This window comes from Pan troglodytes, chromosome 2 (assembly GCF_028858775.2).
Source record: "Pan troglodytes isolate AG18354 chromosome 2, NHGRI_mPanTro3-v2.0_pri, whole genome shotgun sequence".
Classification (NCBI taxonomy): Eukaryota; Metazoa; Chordata; class Mammalia; order Primates; family Hominidae; genus Pan; species Pan troglodytes.
The window spans coordinates 145804896-145832244 of record NC_086015.1 but is presented as its reverse complement, the minus strand read 5'-3'; the positions used below and the strand labels follow the sequence as shown (position 1 = coordinate 145832244).

At 41.2% G+C, this 27349-nt stretch overlaps 1 protein-coding gene across 15 annotated transcripts in view; it reads right to left on the bottom strand.

Annotated features, from left to right (window-relative positions):
- PLS1 (plastin 1) overlaps positions 1-27349 on the bottom strand; it is a 135035-nt gene that overhangs the window by 91935 nt on the left and 15751 nt on the right. The window contains exons 1-2 of one of the 15 annotated variants that reach the window (XM_063806300.1): positions 24743-24859; positions 23900-24015 (exon numbers count right to left, since the gene is read on the bottom strand). The exons of 10 other annotated variants lie outside the window; for them this stretch is intronic. The gene's annotated coding sequence lies outside the window, so the exon portion shown is untranslated. Of the gene's footprint in view, positions 1-23899; positions 24016-24742; positions 24877-27349 lie in introns of those variants that run through there. 4 more of the 15 variants (XM_001162294.7, XM_054681118.2, XM_063806299.1 and 1 more) reach the window with 4 other exon arrangements.

Here is a 27349-nt window from a genome sequence, read left to right as displayed (position 1 = left end):
AATAACCAAGGCCAAAATGTTATAAATTTTCAATCTTTCTTCTATGCACATGTGTATGAATATACAATTTTCCAAACAAAATTGATATTTGCTATATATAGTTTTACTTAATATTATTTAAAGTTTTCAGTTTTTGAAAGTATGCCTTTCATGCTTCATAATAGTCCATGTATGACTATACCATGATTTACTTAAGCATTCATATTGCTAACTAAGGTGGTTTCCTATGTTTTACTTTTAGAAATAATACTTCAGCAAACATCCTTGAACACAGAGGGTAGATGGGGACATTACCCTCTGTGGTATTATGAGGGACATTATAGCCGTGAATCCAATTGCTCTAAGAGTTTACCCATTCCATTCTGTTACAAGCAATTTCAATTTCCACTTTGTTGGGAAATGTCACAGTAGACAGTTAAAATGTACAGTATGGAGACTGTCACTTTTGCTGACAATATATTCTTCTTTAGTATCTACTATGAGCCTAAACCAAAATTCCAGGAAAAAAATACTGAAAAAATTTTTAATTTGATCTCAGTAACAACTATGTAGAAAAAGATATGGTGCCAAGCCACTGATCAGGGCCAAGTGTATGGTGCAGTTCTTGTTTGCTCTTTTATTTTATTTTATTTTATTTTTTTGAGACAGAGTCTCACTCTGTCACCCAGGCTGGAGTGCAGGGGTGCGATCTCAGCTCACTGCAACATCTGCCCCTCCCAAGTACAAGCATTCTTCTGCCTCAGCTTCTCTAGTAGCTGTGATTACAGGCACCTGCCACTGCGCCCAGCTAATTTTTGTATTTTTAGAAGAGACAGATTTTCACTATGTTGGCCAGCTGGTCTTGAACTCCTGACCTCAAGTGATCTGCCCGCCTTGGCCTCCCAAAGTGCTGCGATTACAGGCATGAGCCACTGCACATGGCCTGTATGGTGCAGTTTTAACAGCCTATGAATATTTGAGGCGTAAGTATTTTGAACCATCACAAGTACTCAATAAATACTAGAAAATAATAAACTGAATCAAAGTTGTATCTGTAACTCAAACTATTTGATAAAGCAAGAACATTTAGAAAAGAATTTACTATTCCATGTTTAAATGCACCTTCAGGGCAAGAGTCACGTTTTTAAAAAAATCTCTATAAACCCATAAACATTTGCTTAGAGATTTGTTTCTAAGATTGTCATATCATCTGTGAGAATATCTTTCTGCATCTTAAAAACAGTCTACTTCTCAGGCTTGGCACGGTGGCTCATGCCTGTAACCCCAACACTTTGGGAGGCTGAGACGGGTGGATAACCTGAGGTCAGGAGTTTTAGACCAGCCTGGCCAACATGGTGAAACCCCGTCTGTACTACAAATACAAAAAAATTAGCCAGGCATGGTGGCAGGCGCCTGTAATCCCAGCTACTTGGAAGGCTGAGGCAGAAGAATCACTTGAACCTGGGAGGCGGAGATCGCAGTGAGCCGAGATCGTGCCACTGCACTTCAGCCTGGGTGACAGAGCAAGACTCTGCCTCAAAAAGAAAAAAAAAAAAAAGTCTACTTCTCAAACTTGTGAAGCATCAGGGTAGTGATGACCCCTGAGAATGACAGCAACTGGAAAGCAACCAGAGAGTTTCTGGGCAGCCAGGAGTAATTCTGGTTTCTCGATAGGGTGCTGATTGTGGGAGTAGCCATTTGTGAAAATTCATCAAGCTATATACATAATTTTTACGTTTTTCTGCATATATACATCACATTAAAAAATAGAAGAAAAAAGTCCACTCCCTTGCCCATTATACCTCTGAGTAATCTGACAGAATATGAATTAACATATTTAGAAAAAGATGAATTGGAAACCTCACCTCTAACAATCCCAGTTTTACTTGCTTATATGAGACATTATTAGCAATGTTCTTTTGTTTAGAATATTCTAAGGACACAATACATACACACATCTTGCAGACTTTTGGTATAAAGATAATATAATCAATTACTTAGATTTATTACTTCAAATCACTAAGTAGTTACAAAGTACTTACTATCTCCAAGATGCTGCAGGGGCTTCTTTAATGCTGTACGCATTTATGGAGGAAAACATCTTAGAGAAGAACTCAAAAACAGCCTTTGGAAATCTGGCAGATGACATGGATTCTTTTTAGCATTTTACTTCAGTTTTTGGGAAAAATGAGTAGAAGCCATACTTTTAGCATCTTGGAAAATGTTTCCTAGAATAAGTAGGTGTCAAAACTTGTCATAAATATGTATCATAGATAAATTGGTAGACATAAGGGCACACCAAGCAGCTGGAAGTGCATGAACAAAGGTGCGGAAGCAGGGGAGCATATGGCAGGCAATGAGTCACAAAAAGCAAATATTCTGTCTGGCTCAATGGGTGTGCCTCTCTCATATCAGAATTTTTTTCTGAATCCAAGCTACCAGAGAAGCAGGCTTAATGTGAATTGCCTTCCTTTCCTACTCACAGAGATAAATGTTGTGGCAGCTCTGCTTGACTACACAAAAGCCCTGAAACATCCTTTTCAAAACTATTTGTTTTGTAATCTGGCCCTGAAATGTTTTCTATTTAGAAAGATATCCAGTTAAGTCACATTTTCTCATGTACATCAACATGAATGCTTGGAGCCCTGCTGGTAGCGATAACCACCGCTATCTTATTTGTCAACAAAGGCAGACAACACATCTGTGGCAGGCAGGATAATATCCCGTCCCCCAAAGATGTCTGCATCCTAATCCCCAGAACCTGTGAATATGGTACCTTACATGGCAAAACGGATTTTTGCAGATGTTCATTAAGGGTATGGGCCTTGAGATGAGGCAGATTGTCTTAGATTATTTGGGCAGGACCAATCTAATCACATGAGTCTTTAAAAGCAGAGAACCTTTCTCTGCTGGCTCAGAGAGATGAAACAGAAGGAGGAGGAGGAAAGATTCAAAGTATGAGAGGGGCTTCACCAACTGTCGCTGGCTATGAAGATGAAGGAAAGGAACCATGAGCCAAGGAATGCAGGTGGCCTCTAGAAGCTGGGGATGGCCTTCCATTTACATCCAAGAAGAAAACAGAGATCTCAGGCCTACCATCAAAAGAAACTGAATTCTGCCAGCAACCCAAATGAGCCATGAAAACGATTCTCCCCTAGAGCCTCCAGAAAGGAACGCAGTCCTGCTGTGTTGACTTTAGCCTGGCAAGACCTGTATCAAACTTCTGACCTACAGAACTGTAAGATAATAAATTTGTATTGTTTAAGTTGCTAAACTTGTGGTGGTTTGTTATGGGAGCAACAGAAAGCTAATACAGGCTCAGATAGTTTTATTCAGAATGGGATGTTCTTATCACCTTGGCCTTGGATTGTCCACGAGAGAACAGCTATCACTTGGGAGATGCAGCAGGGTGGGGGGTAGGCAGAGTTTGTTTGAGGGGAGAGATCAATGTTGATTTTACAGTTCTCCTTAAATAAATTTTCCCAACAATAACATATACATATTAGATGTTAGTCAAATATTTAGTGTAGGAGCTTAAAAAGAAAAACACTATAAAAATAAAAATACTGAAGATTCTGCCAATAATGATGAGCAGGGATACCTTTGTCTTAACCCTTCCTGAGAGACTGGGCCCCAGAGATTACTGAAATAGACATGAAATGATGCCTAGCAATTAGGTGCAGTAGTTGTCTTTTCTTTTTTGAGACAGAGTCTAGCTCTGTTGCCCAGGCTGGAGTGCAGTGGCGCGATCTCAGCTCACTGCAACGTCTGCCTCCTGGGTTCAAGCTATTCTCCTGCCTCAGCTTCCTGAGTAGCTGGGATTACAGACACATGCCACCAAGCCCGGCTAATGTTTGTATTTTTAGTAGAGATGGGGTTTCACCATATTGAATTGGCTTGTCTTAAACTCCTGACCTCAAGTGATCCACCCGCCTCAGCCTCCCAAAGCGCTAGGATTATAGGACTGAGCCACTATGCCCGGCCAGGTGTAGTAGTTTTTCATTAATCATAAAATCAACATGTGGATCTTATTTTGAATGCAGATTCCTGGGTCTCAACCCAAACAGTCTCATTCAGAAGTTTTAGGATGGGGCCTAGGAATCTGAATGAGATCTAAAATAAGGATTTCTGAATTTTTTCCTTGAACAAACGATTAATACTGCTGAAGCACTCCCCATTTCTCCCACCAACTACCTGAGACCTCTGCTATGCTGATCAAGGCCCCAAGTGCAAATCTTGTCAGGAGTTAGCCCATCTAGCAGACTAGATGATTAAGGACATAGCTTTGATATGAACAGACTTGGATTTGAGTCTGCTCCTGTTTCTCAAGCACAGATGGGGTGCTTTTGGCAAGTCAGTTAAGTTCTTTGTGCCTCAGTTTTCTCATCTGTATAAAAGGAATGAAAGATCTACCTGCCCACAGGGTTATGACAGATTAAGCACAGTTCTTGCAACACGGTAACTATTCAGTTACTATGATGATCACTACCACCATAATTCCATTTTCAGATGAAATCAGAGGCAGCTTGAATTCTTTAGCATTTTTTATTCCTGTAACAGTATCTGGAAAGACTAAACATTTAATGGAAACAAGCTTCCATTCTGGACTGCAAGGACTTGAGCGTGTTTACAAGAGGTTGGCATCCATGTCTAGTTAAGGCTGTATGTACCCAAGGGGGCATAATTTTATTCCAAACCTCTAAAAAGGTTGGCTAAAGCAAAAAAAAAAAAAAAAAAAAAAAAAAAAAAAAAATCTTCCTAATCACAACATTTTAGAAATGTATCCCTTTTTTAACCTTAAAATATGAAATGCCAACTATATGGATTATTGTGACAAGCATCTGCCATCACTGGCTATTTTAGTGGCTAACTGGGCAATGGTCCATTGTGATTTGAAGACTGTTGAAACTGCAATTAAATGACCTACTCAAGGTTACAAAGCAATTTGAATAATCTGAACTCCAGATGAATATGAAGGACATAAATAATTGTGTCACTGGCCGGGTGCGGTGGCTCACACCTGTAATCCTAGCACCTTGGGAGGCCTGGGCTGATGGATCACCTGAGGTCAGGAGTTCAAGAACAGCCTGGCCAACATGGTGAAACCCCATCTCTACTAAAATATAAAAATTGGCCAGGCATGATGGCGGGTGCCTGTAATCCCAGCTACTTGGGAGGCTGAGACAGGAGAATCGCTAGAACCCGGGAGACAGTGGTTGCAGTGAGCTGAGATCGTGCCACTGTACTTCAGCCTGGGTGGCCGAGTGAGACTCCATCAATAATAATAATAATAATAATAATAATAATAATTGTGTCATTAAACAATACACACAATTCAACATGAAAATGAATAGATACAAAAAGCAAATAGTACTGCAGTCCATGCTGACATGATCACAGTCAAATGGCCTGTTGTTGGGGTCACAACTAGAAAAACAAATCAGAGACTAAAAATCTAATCAATAATATAGTAAAATAAGTGATTAATTGTAAAGGAAGAAATACAATACCTATTATTTTCTATATCGTTTAGTGTTCTTTCTCTTCCTGCTAGTGTGCCTTCCTCCATCATTCTTTTTTCTCTACCTTATCCTTTATAGAAAAGGTAGAAAACATTAACAAATGAGAAAAGGAGCATCTGAAGAAAGTCTTCATGTTTGCTCTTGCATTTTTTCCTCAAACTATCATCTTCCAGACTACAGGGCAGGATTATCTGTTGAGGGAAACCTTTATCTTTATGTTTCCATGAGGACCTATTGTCAAAGCAGAAGCTTTGGCCTCTTTGCACTTCTTTCTCACTCTCCTCCATAAAATGGGAAATGATTTACCTCACCAGAGAGACAGTAAGTGTCTTGGGCCCACTGACCCTCATTCCTCTACTGCAATAGTTCTCAGACTTTAAATGCAATAGAATCACCAAAAGGGCTTGTTAAAACATAGTCTCCTGGGTCCATCCTCCACAATCTTTGATTCAGTTTGTCTGGAATGGAGATGAAAAGTCTGCATGTCTAGTAAGCTTCAACGTAATGCTAATGCTGCTTGTCTGGGGACCACACTTTTGAAAAACCACTGCTATACTCAATGGAGCTAAAGTGGTTTTTACAGAGTGGGGTGGGGTAAAGTGTTAAACATCACTGTCCTTACATGGTTTGGCCCTTCCCTCTTCAACATCTGCTTGTCCTCAGGACACAAGCTCTCCTCTTCCTTCACATGATAACAGACCCAGAGGCAATTGTTCATTAGGTTTCCCTGGGATGTGGTGAGTAGACATTAAGCTCCTGGGAAGAAGGATATTAGGAAGGCCATTTGGACACGGGCCCAGGCTGCAATCCTGGTCCACCTCCACCAAGAATAAAGTTGACATTTCAAACTCCATTTGAGAGACCTGTATCTATTTCTCAGTTGGTTCAAAAAATAAAAGGAAGAAGAGTCTGAATTATCAGGCCCCTCAAGAGCATCCATCATGATCATGATTGAGGAATGATCGGGAATGTAACTAGGAATTCCAAAGTCTGTGACCTCACTCTGGAAGCACAGTCACCCTGCCTTGTCTCAGCCATAATGCTGAAGCCAGATGATATCATCTGTATACACTGAATAATGTTCTTGCTCCTGTGGAACATGCTTTTACCACCAAAGTAATGTAAATGGAGAGAAGATATACGGTCTTCAAGAAATTCAGCCTACATCACTTCTCTGGGTCAATCATCAACAATTGTCCAGACCATGTTGGCTGCCTCAACAGCTTCCTTCCCATCCACAACTAAGCCAAGACCTGGGGCTATTCTTCAGTGCCTTGGGCACCTCTTAACTACCCCCACTCTACCCTCCTTTTCCATCCTTGGGTCTGGAAGCTCTGTTTCTGTTCTGTGTTCTGCCCACCCTACCCAGATCCTGCAGATGGATGCTTCTCTGTCTCAATTTTCAAATGACACCCTGCCTTGAGACCCGTAGTATAGCCGGGCTTGCCTCACCACTGCCCAGCCCCACCCAGCTGTTGAAGTCCCCAACAGCATTCAACACTTCCAGCCCCTCTTTCTCCAGGAAGGAAATCTAGAGAGCGAAAGATTTTCCTTAATTAGAATTAAAACACACCCTCCTCCACAAAACAGAAAAAGAAAGCAGCAGATGGAGCCCAGGCCAGGTCTCACACTCTATAGCCGCCATACTCCTGAGGCACCCATCACAGGCTCTTGTAACTCCTCCTTCACCAAACTAAGAGACTCTCCTGGCTGCCAAAGGGACAAAATGGCACCCATGGGCCAAACACTGCCTGGACACACATCCTCTGTGGCTCATTGAGTGTTGGATTTTTTTTTTAATTTTGGAGCAAATATATAAAAATTAGGAGATTAGCATAAAATTCAGATTTCTGTTTTTTCATTTAAAATCAGAATGTCTGGCAATACTGCACCCACATTCCTATATGGTAACACTGGGCTAAGCCAGGGTTGCTGTACCCTCTAGATAACATGTGAACCTTGAAGTCTGGCACAGGCCTTGTGATTCCCTGCCATCCTCATTGTTTCACTGCCTTCTTCCACAGAGCATACCTGAATGACCACCCCCTTCTACACATCCTTCTATCCTTGGTAGTTAAGTGTAAGCTCTACTGCCTGCCGCTGCTAATTTCCTGAGCTATCCCTGAGCTGAAATTGTATGGTATGGTGCTGTTGAGAGAAAGAACATATGTATTCTTTTTCCTCCTCAGCTGGTGGTTGCTTCCATTTTCAGTCATGAAGCTGTAATTGTACAGATCATGAACAAATAGCAAATCCCAAAGTGGCCTGACTCACAGAGGGTGAGGAGAGAGATGGTAAAGGGACTCAAAATAAAAAGGCAATCCTCTTTTTAACATTTCTAGTTCCTTAAAAGATCTGGACTAATGAAAGAAAAAGTAGCCATATCCTGTATTGTTACAGGACAGCAATTCCATAATCAGAAGGTACCAAATATAGAATTTTATGGTGCAACTAATTTTTAATTATACATAAAGCAAATAAAAGTATGTTGTTTTTGGAAAGACCCTGTCACCTGGTAGTCCTCTTCATTTAGCAATAAGCTCTACTACAGAGTAGCTTAGAGGAGAATTTTTATGTAACAGGAAACAATCACAGTGCAATAAAAGTGTACAAAGATCTTTTCTTGTCTTGAATCATCTGTTATTTGCATGTACAATGAGCTGGTTGAAGATACTACTATGCCATCCTATGACCTCAGTGTTACAGCAAGAGACGCACCCCAGGGTGGCACAAGTGTGGGTATCTTTTGAATTCTTGGTCTTTGCCCACAAGATTAGATTAGTGAGTCAGCATCAAGGTAAATAATATTTTCTTTTCAAAATCCTTCCTTCTCCTTCATACCTCTTTCCTTCTAAGACCAGAACTTAGCTTTTTTCTTTTCTTTTTTTAAGTTGAAAACTTTTTTTTTTCTTTTGAGAAAGAGTCTTGCTCTGTCACCCAGGCTGGAGTACAATGGCATGATCTCAGTTCCCTGCAACCTCCACCTCCCAGGTTCAAGTTTTCCTGCCTCAGCCTCCTGAGTAGCTGGGGTTACAGGCCAGGCTTGAGCCACCACAGCTGGCTAATTTTTGTATTTTTTTGGTAGAGGCAGGGTTCCACCACGTTGGCCAGGCTGGTCTTCAACTCCTGGCCACAAGTGATCTGCCCTCCTTGGCATCCCAAAGTGCTGGGATTACAGGCGTGAACCACGGCGCCCAGCCCTAAGACCAGAACTTAAATGGGAAAATAAACTGTATCTGATCCTACTTCTCTTTCTTCTCAGACTTCCCAGGATGAGAATAGATTCTTTAGTCCTTTTCTCCTGGTTCAACATAAAACAGACTGAAAATTGGCAGGGCACGGTGGCTCACGCTTGTAATCCCAGCACTTTGGGAGGCGGAGGCAGGCAGATCACCTGAGGTTGGGAGTTCGAGACCAGCCTTGTCAACATGGGTGAAACCCCATCTCTACTAAAAATACAAAAATTAGTTAGGTGTGGTGGTACATGCCTGTAATCCCGGCTACTCAGGAGGCTGAGGCAGGAGAACACCCAGGAGGCAGAAGTTGGAGTGAGCCAAGATTGTGCCACCACACTCCGGCCTGGGTGACAGACTGATACTCTGTCTCAAAAAAAAAATAAAAATTAAATATAAAACAGGCTCAAAGTTAAATAAGGGATTTTTTTTTCTTTTTTTGAGACGGGGTCTTGCTGTATTGACCAGGCTAGACTCCAGCTCCTGGGCTCCAACTGATCCTCCCACCTCAGCCTCTTCAGTAGCTAGGATTATAGGTGCACAACACCACAACTGGCTGGTGAAGGGAAATTTTAAATAGTCCACTAGGAATCTTTCAGTTGTGTTTACTTGAGATCTAACCTTTTCTACTGATCCAACTAAAGCAATATGAAGGTAGGACTAAGGCTATATCTACAGTGGAATGAGCCACCGGGATGATGAACAATGATCCCTTTGGAATATGATTTGCAGGTCACAAAGCACTTTCACATCACTTATCACATATAACAGAGCATTCTCTAAACCTTATATACAAATACAATGTACCTGTATTACAATTTTGGCACTGGACACATCATTACACTGTAAATCCAGCCCTGCCCCGATTATCAGTGTTAATTAAGTTCAGAAAAGGGAAACATCCCAGCATGCTGTTTATCCTGAGTTAGAGTTGGAGTTGATCATCTTTTCTCATGGACAGAAACAAGTTAAAGTTAAACCAGTGAGAACTATTAAAGCACTTATTTGCTAAATTCCTCTTTCAATCATGTACTTGTTTCTTACGAAAAATAATTTTTTAATCTTTACTTCTATTTTCTTACATCGTAATAAAAAAATGGCCTAATGACTTTTGCACATATATTTCAGTACCTAGAGAAGCATAATATGTCATTGAGAGCGCTGGTTTTAGAGTTAGAATTCTTGAGAATGTCTGCTTCTACTAACTATATCACCTTAAACAAGTCATTTAACCTTTCTGAGTCTTGGTTTCATAGCTAAAAAGTTAAGAAGATAATAATACCAACTTCATACAGTTTCAGGGAGGCTTAATTAAAACAAATAGCAAAAGGCTTAGAAAAAGGCCTAATATATGTAATAGTAAATGCCCAATAGATATTAGGTATTATTTTCAATATTGGTGATTCATGATTATCATAAAATCAATGGTCCTCAAAAGCAATATGTGTGTGCGCTTATGTATATAGTATGTACATACTATATAACACTACATACATACTATATATAATACTATATACGTACTATTTTTAAAAAATTTGGGGGAGACAAGGTCTTGCTCTGTTGCCAAGGTTGCAGTACAGTGGTACAATCATGGCTAACTGCAGCCTCAAACTCCTGGGCTCAAGTGGCCTTTCTGTCTCAGCCTCCTGAGTAGCTAAGACTACAGGCACATGCCACAATATCTGGCTAATTTTTAAATTTTTTGTAGAGACAAGATCTCACTATGTTGCCCAGGCTGGTCTTGAATTCTTGGCCTCAGATGATCCTCCCACCTCGGCCTCTCAAAGTGTTGGGATTACAGACATGAGCCACCATGCTTGACCAATTTAAGTAATTATTAAGGCAGTTCACTATGTATTTGTGAGAATAAAATAACACAGAGCTCATTCTAGACCAGGGGTTGACAAACTCAGCCTGAAGGCCAAAATCTGGTCCACTGCCTGCTTGCATATAACCTGTGAACTAAAAACAGTTTTTACATTCTTAAACAGCTAAGAGAAAAATCAAAAGAATAATAGTTTGTGACAAGGGAAAATTACAAGAAATTAACATTTCAGTGCCCACAAATAAAGTTCATTGGAAGACAGCTGTGCTTATTCATGAACATATTGTCTATAGCAGCCTTCATGCTACAAGGGCAGAGTTAGGTAGCAGAGACAGAGACCACATGAAACACAAAGCCTAAAATATTTATTACTTGGCCCCTTACAGAAAAAGTTTGCCAACTTCTGGTCTAGACTGTTAGCTCTACAATGGTAGAGACAGATGCGGCCTAGCTCAGTGCCTGGGCCCAAAATTGTGTTCAGCTTTTTGATGAATGAATGTGGAATCAACATGAAAAGCCTGAGATGGGGCTCCTCATATGTGGTAAAGATAGTTGTGCTCAAACAACCAAGAGCCTTTTTGAAAACTGAGTAAGAGAGGACTGCCCCAGTCTGTGTGGCCCAGCGAGAGTCTTTGTCATCCTATCATTCTAATGGTGGAATTTGAGGCCACACTGAAGAGAGTAGGGAAAGGGGAGACATCAAAAGGACAAACTAACAAGAGAATTCTACGTTCATCAAATATATCCATTTTAAGACAATATTGGAATCACAAAAACACAGGAAAATTCATTTGGGAAAAAATTATATTAAAAAAAATCCTATGGGCTTAGTTCACCTTAAGCTTATTTTTAGATATGGCTGCTTAAAAGGTTTACAAAGTCTTAAGCTGCTATATTTAAGTATGATCCGAATCACAGTAAATGTTAGATCTTACTGTACTCTGTGCTAGTTAGACAATATCCAGAGTGTCACATTCAACCTACGGAGCATTATTTTTAAGGTAATTTAGTGACAATCTGGTTTCTAGAGGGGAGCTATCTGCATGGTGATGGGTCTAATCTAGGCACCATTCAAACAAGGCAAGTTGATGGAACTGGAGAATATTTACCATAGAGATGAAACTGCAGTGCCCAATCTAAATTAACGTAATTCATATAAAACACTTAGAGTACCTGGCACATAGGAGATACTTAATAAATACAAGCTTTGTGGGAGGCCGAGGCGGATGGATCAACTGAGGTCAGGAATTCGAGATCAGCTTGGCCAACATGGTGAAACCCCAGCTCTACTAAAAATACAAAAATTAGCTGGGTATGGTGGCCTGTGCCTGTAATCCCAGCTACTCGCGAGGCTGAGGCAGGAGAATCGTTTGAACCAGGGAGGTGGAGATTGCAGTGAGACAAGATGGCACCACTGCACTCCAGCCTGGGCGAAAGAGCAAGACTCCATCTCAAAATAAATACATACATACATACAAGCTTTGATCATCAGCACCATCAGCTGAAGTATTATAATGTAAAAGAAGCTAACTTTATTGTTATACCCTTAGAAGGTATAACCATATCCACAAATGGAAATCAGGTTGCTAAATCAGCTATACATAAATTATTGCAAATGTTAATAGTTTACGGCAAAATTCACTTATAATTTTTTAGCAAGTAATTATCACTAAATATTCAGTCCACTTTTCTATCTCTACAGAAGAGACTTTGGCAAACGATTTAACTGCTTCTGTTGCTCTAAAACCAGGGATGCAAAAGACATTTATTGTTCACTGAATACCTATGTGCTCCCTCTTATTTCTAGGCCCTTGCTATTAAGCAGGGTCATGAGCTTAGTTCTAGCCAACAGGCTGTGAGTCAAAGTGATATTTGTCACTCTAGGTCAAAGCATTTCAGAGCTGGTACGTGATCATCCAGTTCCCCTTCCTCTGGTGGGACCACTTGAAAGCCCCATGTTAGGAAAGCAAAGTCACAAAAATCACCGCAGCCTGGATTTCTGAGTCATTGCATATAGGTGAGCTGCCCTGGAGAACAGCCAATAAACACTGACATTTACATGAACAAGACAGTAATGGAGATGTCACAGTTAATTTGTTACTGCAGCACAGACTACTCTATCCTGACTAATACATAAAGTCTGATATTTTGGTAGTATAGAAAGAAACTTTGTATTAATCTGTGATCAATCATCTTGGGCAGTTTACAAAAATTAGCTGAATGAGCAGGGAAATTTTCCAAACCTTCCTCAGACAACTATCTATGCAACTTTATTATTCCATTTCAAGTGCATTCACACAGTATTACCACATCTACTCCAATTTAAAGATAAATATTTAAAATTAAATCCTCTCTGACACTCACTTATTGAAAAAACTTGAGAAGTAACTAAGACATACATTGAGCAATGTAACTGCTGGCAAACATACTCAGCTAATGTTGTTCTCCCACATAGCTCATTGCCTGCTTTATTACCCTCAGGCTTCATTTTCAGAAGACATGTGGCAGGAATTAGTGCCCCAGGCAAAGCTGGCTTAGTTTCCCTTTGTTAGCAGTCAACAGTATGCTGTCAACCGGACCAACCAATTTCAGTGGGGCCTTAAACACAGAGACATACTATCTCCTTTGGCTGGCAGTAAAAATATCCAATAAGATAAGGACTCAAGCCTGTGTCCTTTGATACATTCATGATTTAAAACCACTGGAAACTCTGGAGTCTGGCAGGCAGCAGAGTATAGGCTTCCACAGCCCTGAGTTCAAATCTCAGCTCTTCTACTGACAAGCTATGTGAGTCTCAGACCAAATGACACAGCCTCTTTGAGCCTCAGTTCCTACTCCCTTCACAAAGCATTTTGAGAATTACTGGGATTGATGTAGGTGGAAGTACTCAATATACATTGGATGCTTGCTGCCATAGTACTATGGAATTCTAAAAGTTAATCTGAATTTCTATTAACTTTATGTTTTATTACAAGCAAAACAACATTCTCTTAAAGCGTGAAAAATGTATCTTTGGCTTTACCTTTAGGTTAGATGCTGTCTCATAACAGTCATGAAGATAAACTCCACTACCGAATTTGATCATCTTCCAATGTGATCAAGCTCTTGTTAGGAAAACATATCTTAAGTTAAATGTCTGCTCATCTTCTAGAGGCAACTGAATTTTTAAAATTCCTAAGAGTTTCCCAGCCAGGCATAGTGGGTGGCTCATGCCTATAATAATCCCAGCAGTTTGGGAGGCCAAAGCAGGAGAACTGCCTGAGCCCAGGAGTTTGAGACCAGCATGGGCAACATGGCAGACCCTGTCTCTAAAAATAAATAAAATAGGATAAATTTTAAAAATAAAAATAAATTAAAATAATTTCCCACCAACCACATTCTGCTGATTTCGAATTCTGATCAAGTTGCCCTGAATACTAAAAATCAATGTCACCACAGGCTAATGATAAAAAAAAAAATTCAGACAAATTCCAACATAGAGGCATTCCACAATGTACCTGATCGCTATTCCTCAAAACTCTCAAGATCATCAAAAAACAAGGAAAGTCTGAGAAACTGTCACAGCCAAGGGGAGCCTAAGGAGACACAGTAACTAAATGTCATGTGGTATCCTGGATGGGATCCTGCAACAGAAAAGGGATTTTGGCTAAAAACAAAGGAAATATGAATAACCTAAGGACTTTAGTTAATAATATAACAAGATCAGTTCATTAATTATAACAAACATGTCATACTAATTAATGTAAGATGTTAATAATAAGGCCGGGAGCAGTGGCTCACGCCTGTAATCCCAGCACTCTGGGAGGCCGAGGCGGGTGGATCATGAGGTCCAGAGATCAAGATCATCCTAGCCAACATGGTGAAACCCATCTCTACTAAAAATACAAAAATTAGCTGGGCGTGGTGGCACATGCCTGTACCAGCCACTCAGGAGGCTGAGGCAGGAGAATCGCTTGAACCCAGGAGGCAGAGGTTGCAGTGAGCTGAGATCGCACCACTGCACTCCAGCCTGGTGACAAAGCGAGATTCCGTCTCAAAAAAAAAAAAATATATACATATATATGTTAATAATAGGGTAACAGTATGTCAGTGTGGGAGTATATGGGAGCACTGTTTCATCTGCTTCATTTCTTTGTAAATTTGAAACAGTTCTAAAAGATAAAGTCTATTAGTTTTTTTTTAAGTCACTACAATGTGATACTTACTTCACATGTATTAAAACGGCCATAATTTAAAAGACAGATAATAAAGTGCTGGTGAGGATGTGGAGAAACAGGAACTTCCATTCATTGCTGGTAGGAATGTAAAATGGTGCAGCTGCTCCAGAAAACGGTTTGGCAGTTCCTCGAAATGCTAAGTGATATGACCCAGCAATTCCACTTCTAGGTATATGCCCAGGAGAAATGAAAATAAATGCCCCTAATAAACCAGTGCACAAAAGTTCACAGCAACAATATTCATAATAGCCCAAAAGAAGAAACAACCCCAATGTCTATGAACTGAAGGATGAATACATAAAATGTGATATGTCCACACAATGGCATATTATGCACACCCATGAAAAGAAGTCTTGATATGTGCTACAACATGAATGAACCTTGACATCATTGTGCTAAGTGAAATAAGCCAGACGCAAAAGGCCACATATTATACGATTCCATTTATTTGAAATTTCAAGAATAGGCAAATATATAGACAGAAAGTAGATTTGGCATTGCCTAGGGTAGGGGCAGCTGGGGAGGAGGTAGTAGAAAATGAGGAAAGTGCTAATGAATACAGGGTAATTAAAATATTGTAAAACTGACTATACAGTTTAAATTGGAGAACTGTATGATATTAAGGAAAGTCTGAGAAACTGTCACAGCCAAGAGTAATAAAACTGTTATTTTAAAAACAATGTCATGTGTGCCAAGAATACTGATGAAACATCATTTAATCCTATTCAAAGTGAAGATTTTGACAACGTGTGGTTGATATGAAACCTTTAATTTCTCTGAGAAGTCCCGCTGCTTGCTTTAGTAATACCCTTAATGCCTCAGGACATAACATACTCAAAAAAAACTGTGCATAAATAAGTTCTAAATGAATCTTGGTATCCTTTCTAGATTAAATGAGCAACACGCACATCACAAGGTCTTCCTTAAGTGTGCCTGAGATGTGAAATAGCATGCAGACTATTCCCACTGATATTTAATAATACATTAACATGCAAAAATGGGTATCATTGTGTACCCTTTTGTACAATGTTTCAGGATTCAGTTATTTCCTCTGAATTACTAGAAAATTACAATGTTTTGGGTTCTCCCATTATTTATTGTCCTAGTGGTATGAGAAATGCTTATAGTAACCTTGCAGAAATACTTCAATTAAGGCTTAGTCTCCCACAGAACAATATATATCACATAGGGAGAATATAACTTTGTAAAATATTTAGAAAGTTTAATCTTTTATCCTACACATTCCAGATGTACATTAGCAGGAAGTGTAAGTTTTAAAACAAAACTACTTTGTTCAAGATGAAAGAGATGGATATTTTCCCATGTTAATCAACTCTTATTTCAAGAACTCATTTTAATGTTAATATGCTCCATAGTTGAGGGTTAGCCATAAAATACATTTAGACTTTTATAAAAATTGCACATAAATTTCATAGAGGAATTATTTTATATGGTCAGTAACAGAAGAAAATATGAATTGACTGCAAGAGCACTAGATTTGGAGCTAGACTGAAGTCCCATGAGGTCAGGAGTTCGAGATCAGCCTGGCCAACATGGAGAAACCATGTCTCTACTAGAAATACAAAAATTAGCTGGGCATGGTGGCACACGCCTGTAACCCCAGCTACTGGGGAGGATGAAGCAGGAGAATCACTTGAACCCGGGAGGCGAAAGGTTGCAGTGAGCCAAGATTGTGCCCCTGTACTCCAGCCTGAGCAACAGAGCAAGACTCTGTCTCAAAAAAATTAACCCTGACATTTTTTCAAATGTTGAAATTATAAGACACAGTTATGAGTTTAATTTCTGGCAGTTTCAAATCAGGCAACCTCCAGCAGGCAAGTCATTCTCTAATTCTTGGCCACTTATCAGTGAAAGGAAGTAAAATCAGAAAGCTTTTTTAAACATCAATAAATGCCTTTCCTCTTTATCTTGTAGTTGACTAGTTACTTTCACATCCACTATCTTGTTTAATTATCAAACCTACAGCTGAAGAGAAGGCCTTCCTTCTCATGGGGTCAGAAACAGAATCACAGACTTTGACTTCTCACCCATGGTTCTGATCATAGGCCAACTGGTTTCAGGTATCTAAACTTTAAATTGCCCTAAGACTCATTTTAATTGACCACTAAACATTCAGAGATTTTCAGATTTCCTTTTTCCACTGATAATAATCTTGAATTTTTTTTTTCTTTTTTTTGAGACGGAGTCTTGCTCTGCCGCCCAGGCTGGAGGTGCAGTGCTGTGATCTCAGCTCACTGCAAGCTCTGCCTCCCGGGTTCACGCCATTCTCCTGCCTCAGTCTCCTGAGTAGCTGGGACTACAGGCACCCACCACCACGCTTGGCTAATTATTTGTATTTTTTAGTAGAGACGGGGTTTCACCATGTTAGCCAGGATGGTCTCGATATCCTGACCTCGTGATCCGCCTGCCTCGGCCTCCCAAAGTGCTGGGATTACAGGCGTGAGCCACTGCGCCCAGCCAATAATCTTGAATTTAATTTGGCTATTTGAGGATAAGAAAGGGATCAAGCAAATTGCTATTATTGTTGTTTTTCCAAAATCAACTCACTTCCATGACAACTTCTGATGAAAAACATTGGGTTTTGGTGAGCTGTGTTTCACAGATGGCACCTCACTGACCTGATTAACACTTAAAATTCCAATAACTAGGTCACTCTTAGAAACATTTCCTTGACCAAAAGGATGTCCCAATGATCTTAAACTGGGGAGAGGGGAAGGAAAAGGGAGACCGCCAGGAAAGAATTCAGAGTGCTCTCCAGGAAGAGACAGCAGGAGTCTTTGAGAGGTTTTGGTTTATTTACAAAGATTATAAATACTAACTTGATATCAACCTAGAGATTCTACTTGTCTAAACCTTTCCCCCTCTTTTATTCATTCCAAGCAGCCCTTGGTCCAAGGTGTAATTAACAAGACCGATCCTTCCACACACATTTACCAGTGTCTTAAATTCAAATCCAAATTCTATTTTGGCAGTACTGCTAAAATCTCTTATTTCTTAGTTCTCAAAAAAATTGAAGGAGATTTTGTCATTTTTTTAATATAAACAACTTCTTTCTTGAAACTGGATCTATAAACAATTTAATGTATTGTGTTCCTCAATAATAGAGTAAATCTGATTTCTGCTAATATTTTGGGTCAGTGACACCCCAAAACCTTTTGCTTTTTATCATGAAGAAGCCCCTCAGACACCTTCTACCTTACTAATGTCTCCATCCAATTTACTATCAAGAAAAGACAGTTTCTCCTTTTTTTTTGTGGTCAGCTTGGATCTTTTGAAGGAGGCATGTCTGTGTGCAGTGAGTTATCACCCAGATATTCTTGTAGGTTTTTTTTTTTTTTTTTTTTGAGACAGGGTTTCACTTTGTCACCCAGGCTAAAGTGCAGTGGCACAATCTCAGGTCACTGCAGCCTCAATCTCCTGGGCTCAAAATGATCCTCCCACCTCAGCCTAAGTAACTGGGACTACAGGCACACGCCACCATGCCCAGATAATTTTTTTGTAGAGACGACGTTTTGCCATGTTGCCCAGGCTGGTGTTGAACTCTTGAGCTCAAGCGATCCACCTGCCTCAGCCTCCCAAAGTGCTGGGATTATAGGCATGAGCCACCATGCCCAGCCAGTCTCGTAGTTTTATAGCTGTGAATTGCTCACAAAAGTCAATCATAAAATTTAGTTTATCGTAAAGCCTGAAGTCCCTTCACCACTGGACTTTATGAACAAAGCTATGTCTAACTCTGCTAGGAAATATTTTCTGATGAAACAAGTGTTTTAAGTAAGAAAAAAACTCTCCCAATCATCTAACTCCTCACCCTTTCTGTGCCCACAATATTACTATAATAAAAAGCAACGTGCCTTTACAGAAGCCATGCTACATATGTCTCACCAAAAACGGCACATAGGCACTTTCAGACACAGTGCTAAAAAGAAATCAGATGATCAAAGTTGAACAGCCTCACATCTCATGTGACCTTACAGGTCAGCAAAGTTTCCAGCAATCAAAATTGTATAACCATTTTATAACCAATAAACCCGTATGCAGCACAAATGTCTCTTTCTCCCCGACATTCATCATCAGCCAGAGTAAAATGTTAATTCGGAACTGGATGAAGTGACAAGCTTTTGAATGTTGAGAGAATGAGGGCCAGAGGTGGCCTCAGCCTCAACACTTTGGGAGGCTGAGGCGGGCGAGTCACTTGAGGTCAGGAGTTGGCGACCAGCCTGGCCAACATGGTGAAACCCCGACTCTACTAAAAATACAAAAATTAGCCCGGTGAAGCCAGAAGCTGCGGCCCTGCCTTTCATATCCAGAGAAGAGGCCCTGGGAACACAGAACCACTCAGGGGAAGGTAAAGCAGAACCAGGAAATGGAAAGAGAGCTCAGGCAGCAAGGGAGGGAAGCACGCTCTCAGCTGAGTTCCATTTTGAGACTCCCAGGAGAGGAAGTTCTCTATGTAATTAGGTTCATCAAGAGGAGGGAGAGGAGCACATTTTCTCACAGGTCAAAGCTGGGGCCTATGGGGTGGGGGGGGGCCTTTAAATTATTTGTCTGTGACCTGGGGCCTTTCCTGAGGTATCCACACCCACCTCCAATTAGTCCACAGGGACTTCACAACTCTCCAATCTTAAAAATTGGGGGAGAATGTGTTCACACCTGGATTCTTCCTGGGGGTTTATGGCCATAGTTCAAAGGCCTAAGATTAGAGTCATGATCCATAGATATTCCAGGAGCTTCCAGCAGTGGATCCTGACACCCCAGGGAAAGAAATCCTTATACCTGGTCACTCCAGAGTTCTTAGGCTCCTACACAAGGTGAGCTTCCCAGTTTCCCATTGCCAACTCCACAGACACGCCCTGGATGACCACCAACTCACTCCCCAACTACAGCTCCACCCCAAAAGAGGGTGGGAGCAGATCAGAAGTGGCTTTAATGGTGTACCCAGAGAAAAAGCTGCTGTCCCTTTCTCTAGGAATGCTTCAAGAGAAAAGGAGATAAAGACTAAGTGGAATGAAAAAAAAAAAACAACCGGAACGATTTACCACTGTTGTTTTGGTTTTTTTAAATGTGGCTCAAAGAATGTTGGTGGTTCCACCAGCTGAAACCTGTGGCTATTCTAAGCATCTGTTAGAGTTACCTCAGAAAGAGCTTTGCATTTTTGTTAAGATATTTGATTAAGTTATTTGAGCGCTCAGTGTATAAAGTCAGATAGGCCTGGGGTCAAATCTCAGCTCAGCCACTTGTAAACTGTGTGACCTCAGATAAATGCTTTTATCTATCTCTCTAAGCCTCAATTTTCTCATCTAGAAAATGAGGGTAGGCCAGGTGCAGTGGTTCATGCCTGTAATCTCAGGGCTTCGGGAAGCTGAGGTGGGAGGATTGCTTGAGGCTAAAAGTTTGAGATCAGCCTAGACAACATAGCAAGACCTTATCACTATAAAAAAAATTTTTTTAATAAGCCGGGCACGTTGGTCCACACCTGGGAGGCTGAGGCGGGAGGACTGCTTGAGCCCAGGAGTTCAAGGTTACAGTGAGTTATGACTGTGCCATTCCACTCCAGATTGGGTGACAGACTGAAACCCTGTTTTTAAAAAATAAAAATTAAAAATAAATGAGTAATTGTTGCACCTATCTCACAGGATGGTTTATAAAGATGAAATGATATATTACTTGTATTTAGTATAGTGCCTGGTTCATGGAAGATATTCTGTAATACTAGTTACTAATATTACTATTATTATTTTAAGAAAGATATTTGTCATTTTACAAAGGGCCATGGTAAATTCTAGGATTTAATATTTGGACATTTAAGTGTATGAGACATTAACTTCAACATACTACCTGATTTTGCATCTGCCTAATCAATTTTCACTAACGTCATCATGAAAAACATATATATATATAAAATATATAAAACCAGGCCAACCCTTCCCTTCCCCCCTGCTAGCCATTTCTCAAGCTCATTTGTTCTGTCTCTCCTCTCAACTGCTCTCTCTCTCCTTGACATTTTTAATGGACCATCGTTGCCTGTGGAAATATGAAGATGGTGGTCAACCACAGTGTGCAAGTCAATGGCAAGGATGTGGCATCCAACAGCTCCCTCATCGCTGTGTGCAGCTCAATGGAAAGGCTGTGTTTTGATTTGCAAAATGGCTATGATTTGCAAAATGCAACATCTGTTCCAAGTAAACAAATATTCCAAACCACCTCTTGAACTGGAAGTTTGGATTCAGCAGCACTGCTTTCTGTCTTGTTTTTCCAGGTAGAATCTGATCACAATTGTCTCTCTCTCAGCCTTACCTCACCCCCATGTTCTTGGGTCATAAACACCACCCTTTGGTGCCACCCTCCTGGCCTACCCTCACTGCACCTGGCCTACCCTCTCCAAAGCCATTGCTCACCACCTCCTGGTAGTGTAGAATATATCTAGGAAATAGACTCTCAGTCCCAAGGACTTTGGGCCAACCCATTTGTGTCTGCCTCTGACAAGCTAAGCTACCATGACCTTTCCAGACTTCAACTCCCCAGTGTGAAGATTCCTAGGACCCCAGCCTCACTCCCTCCTCACTGTGTACACTCAACCTTGAACTGGCCAGCAGCCTTGTGTTTCACCTCTTCAGATGACACACACATTCTCTCATCGACCACCAAATTTCCCCCTTAGATTGGTTTCTGAGGGCTTTCAGTCCACAGAACATCTTGAACTGGAGTGTCTTGCTACCAACTCAAATTAATCTTGGGAGGCTGAGCATGGTGGCTCAGGCCTGTAATCCTAACACATTGGGAAGCTGAGGAAGGCCAATGAATTCAAGACCAGCCTGGGAAAAATAGTGAGACCCCATCTCTAAACACAAAAAAATACAAAATTAGCCACGCGTGGTGGCACGTGCCTGTGGCCACAGCTACTTGGGAGGCTGAGGTGGGAAGGATCACTTGAGCCCGGGGAGGTCAAGGCTGCAGTGAGCAGTGATCATGCCAGTGCACTCCAGCCTGGGCGACAGAGTGGGACCCTGTCTCAAAAAATAAATAAATAAATAAAAATAATCGTGGGGCGAACAACCTCAAAAAGTAATAGTTAATGAAAAGAGCTTGGGTCTAGTAATGAGGAAATTTGAACAGAGCTTCTGGCTATCCCACTAACTAGCTTAGTTAAGAATATCTGAGTCCCTCCTCTATACAATTAGGGGATAGTCTGGATAAAGCACTACCATATAGCTCTAAGATCCTAAATGCCCACCCTCCCCATGGCAAAATGCACTTTTTATTTATTTATTTATTCATTCATTCATTCATTCATGTAATAACTATTGAGTGTCTGATACTGCAAAGCAATGTGCCAGGTATTGTGAGGGGTTAAAGGTCATCCTTCAGAGAGCTTATCATCTAGAATGGGAAATAAGACAATTACATCACTAACTATAAGAAACAGAGACAATGTCACAATTCGAGGTACTTTTTTTTTTTCAGATGCAGTCTTGCACTGTCACCCATGCTGGAGTGCAGTGGCATGATCTTGGCTCACTGCAAGCTCCGCCTCCCGGGTTCATGCGATTCTCCTGCCTCAGCCTCCCAAGTAGCTGGGACTACAGGCGCCCACCACCATGCCGCCCCGGCTAATTTTTTGTATTTTTAGTAGAGATGGGGTTTCACCATGTTAGCCAGGATGGTCTCAATCTCCTGACCCTGTGATCCACCCACCTCGGCCTCCCAAAGTGCTGGGATTACAGGCGTGAGCCACCGCACCCAGCCAATTGGAGGTACTTTTAAGATAAAAAGAACATTATAAACCCATTACTAACACCCCAACCCCGAAATTCATTTTCAACATGTCTTTCCTTCTCTGCATTTAGTCTTTCACCACATGCTTCTTCCTTTACATTTCTTAATTCTGTGCCCTCTTTTCTCCACTTTGAGTCACAGGCTTAATCCAGGGCCTGGACCAACTGACCCCTGTTTTTACGCCTGTCTCCCGTAATCCCCCTAACTAATCTGTGATCTGTTATCAAAATATGAGGAATCAGAAATGGACTTGGCTGCTGTCTTGATACAGCTCTAACATGGCCTTCCCCATATTATAGAACACACATGAAATCCCTTTACAAAACTATCCATACTGCACTTCCTTCCCCCACTCCCTCCCACAAACAGGGGCTAAGAATATACTTTGTGCTTAGTGCTGGGTGGGATGTTTAAGTCATAGGCTTTAACCTCCAAGAGCTTACACAACCTGTCAACTTCCTGGTCGGGAAGTTGGGAGGTGCTAAAATACTCAGGATACTATATACAATGGGGATACTAACAGCACAAACAACAGTAGTAAGTGCTATAGGGTTCAGAAGAGGGAGAGCTACTTCATGCTAAGGCAATCAAGGAAGGCTTCCAAAAAGAGGTCACACCTGAGCTACACCTTGCAGCATGAGCAGGACTTCAATACGGAAAGAGGGAGGCAAACAGGCATTTTGGGCAAAGGGCCCAAGTGACTGAGGGAAGGAAGGAGGGCGGTTTCAGGACCAGCAAATTGTTAGGTGGGGCTTCAGTGAAAGGGCACTTTTTGAAAGGAGTTTATGAGGTACTAGGAAGCTTAGTAAGAGAAACAACTAATTTTCTGCTTAAGCCAGACTTCATGGTATAAGTAGAAGAGAAAAAGGAAGTTTAATAATGGAGGCAAAGAAGAGTATCTGCAGGGAGTGGTAAAAAGACCCCAGAAAATGAGAAAACCTGGATCCCAGGCCTAGCTTTGCCAATGAGGGGCTTGGGTGGCCACAGCAAGTCATCTAACCTCGCTGGTCTCAGTTTTCTCATTTGTAAACTGAAGCAGCTGAACTGGCTGACCTCAAAGGTCTCTACAGCCAAAACTAGACCAACTGTATATTATTTCTACCATTAAAACATTTATCATGGGAGGAATGAAGGGGGGCAGGATACCTGTATTCCCTTTCCATATAGGTTTCTCTTCCTGAACTTAAAATTTCCTCTTCCTAAACTTACTACCTCTCTGTATATATATATGCCTCCACATTACAAATTTAACACTTTACTATAGAATTTCATTACATAATTCAACTTAAAGGAAAGCTGATTACAAAGGTGGTGGGGGTGTAAAAGTACTTGCTTCAAGTTCAGTGTGTGCCCCCTGTCCTGAAATTTTGCTTCTGGCTCACAGGTTCTTCAAGAAATTTATGCAGCACAGCTGAAGCCTCATACAAGTGTATCCAACACCGTGGCTGGAGGGAAAGATATCACGGTATAAGCCATAAAATGTGACACAGTAAGTAAGTAAAGGAGGAAAAGTGAGAATTCTGTTACTCATCTAAACGACCGCTTCCTTTTAATAGTACCAAATGAAGACCGAAATACAGTAATAATTGAAAAGTTAGGGAGAAATCTTAAATTTTTTTAAGTCTCCACTTGAAAATGCAGCTGAAACACGGAAAGTTTTTTGGCAGTGAAATTCGCTGAAAACTGACATTTTTATGCCGCATCCAGAGGTCCCTATGCTCCAGGAAAGGTACCAAAAACAGCACGGATGGGATTTCACTACAGCCCTATTGATCCTATGCACCAAAAGGCCAAAGGCAAACAAACCAGTCCCAGAATTAAAACAAAACAGGCTGGTTCAGAAAGCCTCACCGGCAGCCACCCAAAGTTGAAAGCAGAAAACTTAATGAAATACCTTATTTCATTGCATGGAATCACAATTCAGTTAACAGGCTTATTGTTTAAGCAGTGTAAATACGCGATTTAACACCTGCGGGCACTGCCTGCCGGGACTGGGCAAAAGCGTGCCCAGAGGACGGCGGGCGCCACACTGCACAGCCAGGAGACGAGACGCGAGCGAGGGGACCCGGAGATACTGCCCCCGGGCCGCCGCGCGCCCCCAAAGGAGTAACGCTTCGCTTTCCATCTGTCTGTCCAGCCTTCCTTTTGGGCCCTATCCCCACCCCCGCGTACCTGCCGCCACCGCTGTCCTGCCTTCGAGAGCGCAGCTCCCACTGGAGATCCAAGTACCTGCAAGTCCACTCTGCGGCTACCTCTCCGCGCCCGCGTAGCCGCTGCGCTCGCGCCACTGCGCATGCTCGGCCGGCACCCGGGCCCGCAAACTCTGAATCCACTTGCCACGTTTTGCCTGCGGCTCCCAGGGGAGGGAAAGGGAAGCCCAGAACCTGGGTTTAGGCTGAGGGTGAAAGAGGAGTTGCAGGCGCTGGGAGCGTGGATGGGGAGAGGTGGACGGGCGCTGCGGCAACGTTATCTCTACCGCCCACAGTTACCCAAGTCTAAAGATGACCACCTACACCCTGGGAATGAGTTTAGCACAGCAGTTCTCAAACTTGAGCGTGGATCAGAATCACCTGGAGAGCTTTTTAAATCACAGATCCCAAACCCAGAAACTGAGTTTCCGATTCAGTTAGGTCTGGAGCGTAGCGCGACAGTTCCCATTTCTAACATGTTCTCAGCGAAAACTGGTGCTACTAGTCTGGGTACCACCCTTTGGGACCTGCTGGTCAAAAGGAAAGGTACACGTTATTAAAGGAAGACTTGTTTCTCTCCCCTACTTTTTTTTTTTTCCGTTTGTTTCACGGATTGCTTCCTTTTCCTTTAACAGCCACACCTGATTAAAATAAATATATAACTAAAGCCCACACTCAAACAAAAGTGGGATATTTTCTCTCGCATGTGAGTCAGGTAAATGGAATGCTGCCTCAAGAGTTCTCACATACTTTGCCTGAAGCATAATCCGTAGTTGTGGTCTGTCCAACTCAGTCCAGAGAACAGAACAAGGTTTTGCTGCCCCTTTAACTCAAAGTCCCACGTGCCCCTTCTGCGCCTAACACAATATCCAATACAGAATAGGCACCCAACCAACCCTGAGATGGTAACAATAGAAAAAAAAAGGGGGGTGAAGTTGAAATTATTTTAAGAACTCAAACAAATTGGACGGGCAATGAACTATGAAAGTAGGTGGGCCATGGAGAGGGAAGATAAGGAATTTTTCCCACCTGCCACCTAGAGAATCAGGTGAATTTAGTATTCTTATCTGATTTTTCCCACCTGCCACCTACAGAATCTGGTAAATTTAGTATCCTTATCTGATACTTATTTATCTAGATATGCAAGGGGAGTTAAGTAAGTTCTCACAAAATAAAGCAAAATATTTCTTTAAAAGGTAAACATACATCTAACATATGACCCAGCCATTTCATTCCTAGATGTTATCCAAGAGAAATTAAAACATATGCTTACACAAAAATTTGAACAGGAATGCTCATAGCAGCTGTTTTTCACAAAAGCCCCAAACCAGAAGGAACCCAACTGTCCATCAACATGTAAATGAAAAAACAAATTGTGGTATATTTATACAATGCAATACTACTCAACAATAAAAAAGAAGAAATACTCTCACACAGGACTCAATATGGATAACTCTCAAAATCGGTATGCTGAGTTGAAGAAACTAGAGACAAAACATATTGTATAATCCCACTTATATGAAGTACAAACTAACCTATAATGACAAAACCCAGATTAGTAATTGCCTGGAGCCAGGAGTGGAGGGAAGGATAAACTGCAAATGAGCAGAAAAAATATTTTTGGAGAGGGACGATGGAAATTTTCTCTGTTTTGATGGTAGTGACAAGTTCACAGGTGTATACAACTGTCATCGCTAAGTTGTACACTTTAAACATGAAAAATGTGTGTAAATTATTCACCAATAAGTTTGATAAGAGAACACTTTTTCATGAAATACTCTTATGATCTGTTTTTTTTCGTGGTAATATTGACCAGGGCAAGTTCATGAGGAAACGTAGATTCTAAATATGGTATAACCTGATTTGGGAAAGGTAAAATAAAAAGTCATCCTCTGTAAATGAAGCTAAAAATAATGCATATAAAATGTCTGTAACAACCCTCTGTAAAAGCAGCCAACCCTAAGATATGATTTGTAAATATACCATTGATAAAACCGTTTCCCAAAATTGTTTCCAAGTGTAAAATAATAACTAGAGTATATCATTAGAAATGCACAACCAGGGCCCAGTGCAGTAGCTCACGCCTGTAATCCCAGCATGCTGGGAGGCCAAAGTGGGCAGATCACCTAAGGTTAGGAGTTCAAGACCAGCCTGAGCAACATGATGAAACCCCGTCTCTTCTAAAAATACAAAAATTAGCCGGGCGTGGTGGCAAGCGCCCGTAATCCCAGCTACTCAGGTGGTTGAGGCAGGAGAATCTCTTGAACCCAGGAGGCAGAGGTTGCAGTGAGCCAAGATCAAGCCACTACACTCTAACCTGGGCGACAGAGCGAGACTCTGTCTCAGAAAAAAAAAAAAAGAAATGCACAACCAGCGTGTAATAATTATATAAAGAAAATTGTTACCTGCTTAACTGATTGTATCACTAGCAATGACAAATAAGGTATTCAAACTGTGTTTCCAGGAGCTCTGGGTTTCATGGAGAGAAAAATACACAGGGCTCTGGATCAAGGACCCTAACCCAGACTGCTTACATATTGTAGTATCTTGTGAAATCTTATTTGATAAAAGGGTTTCACTGATAATTTTG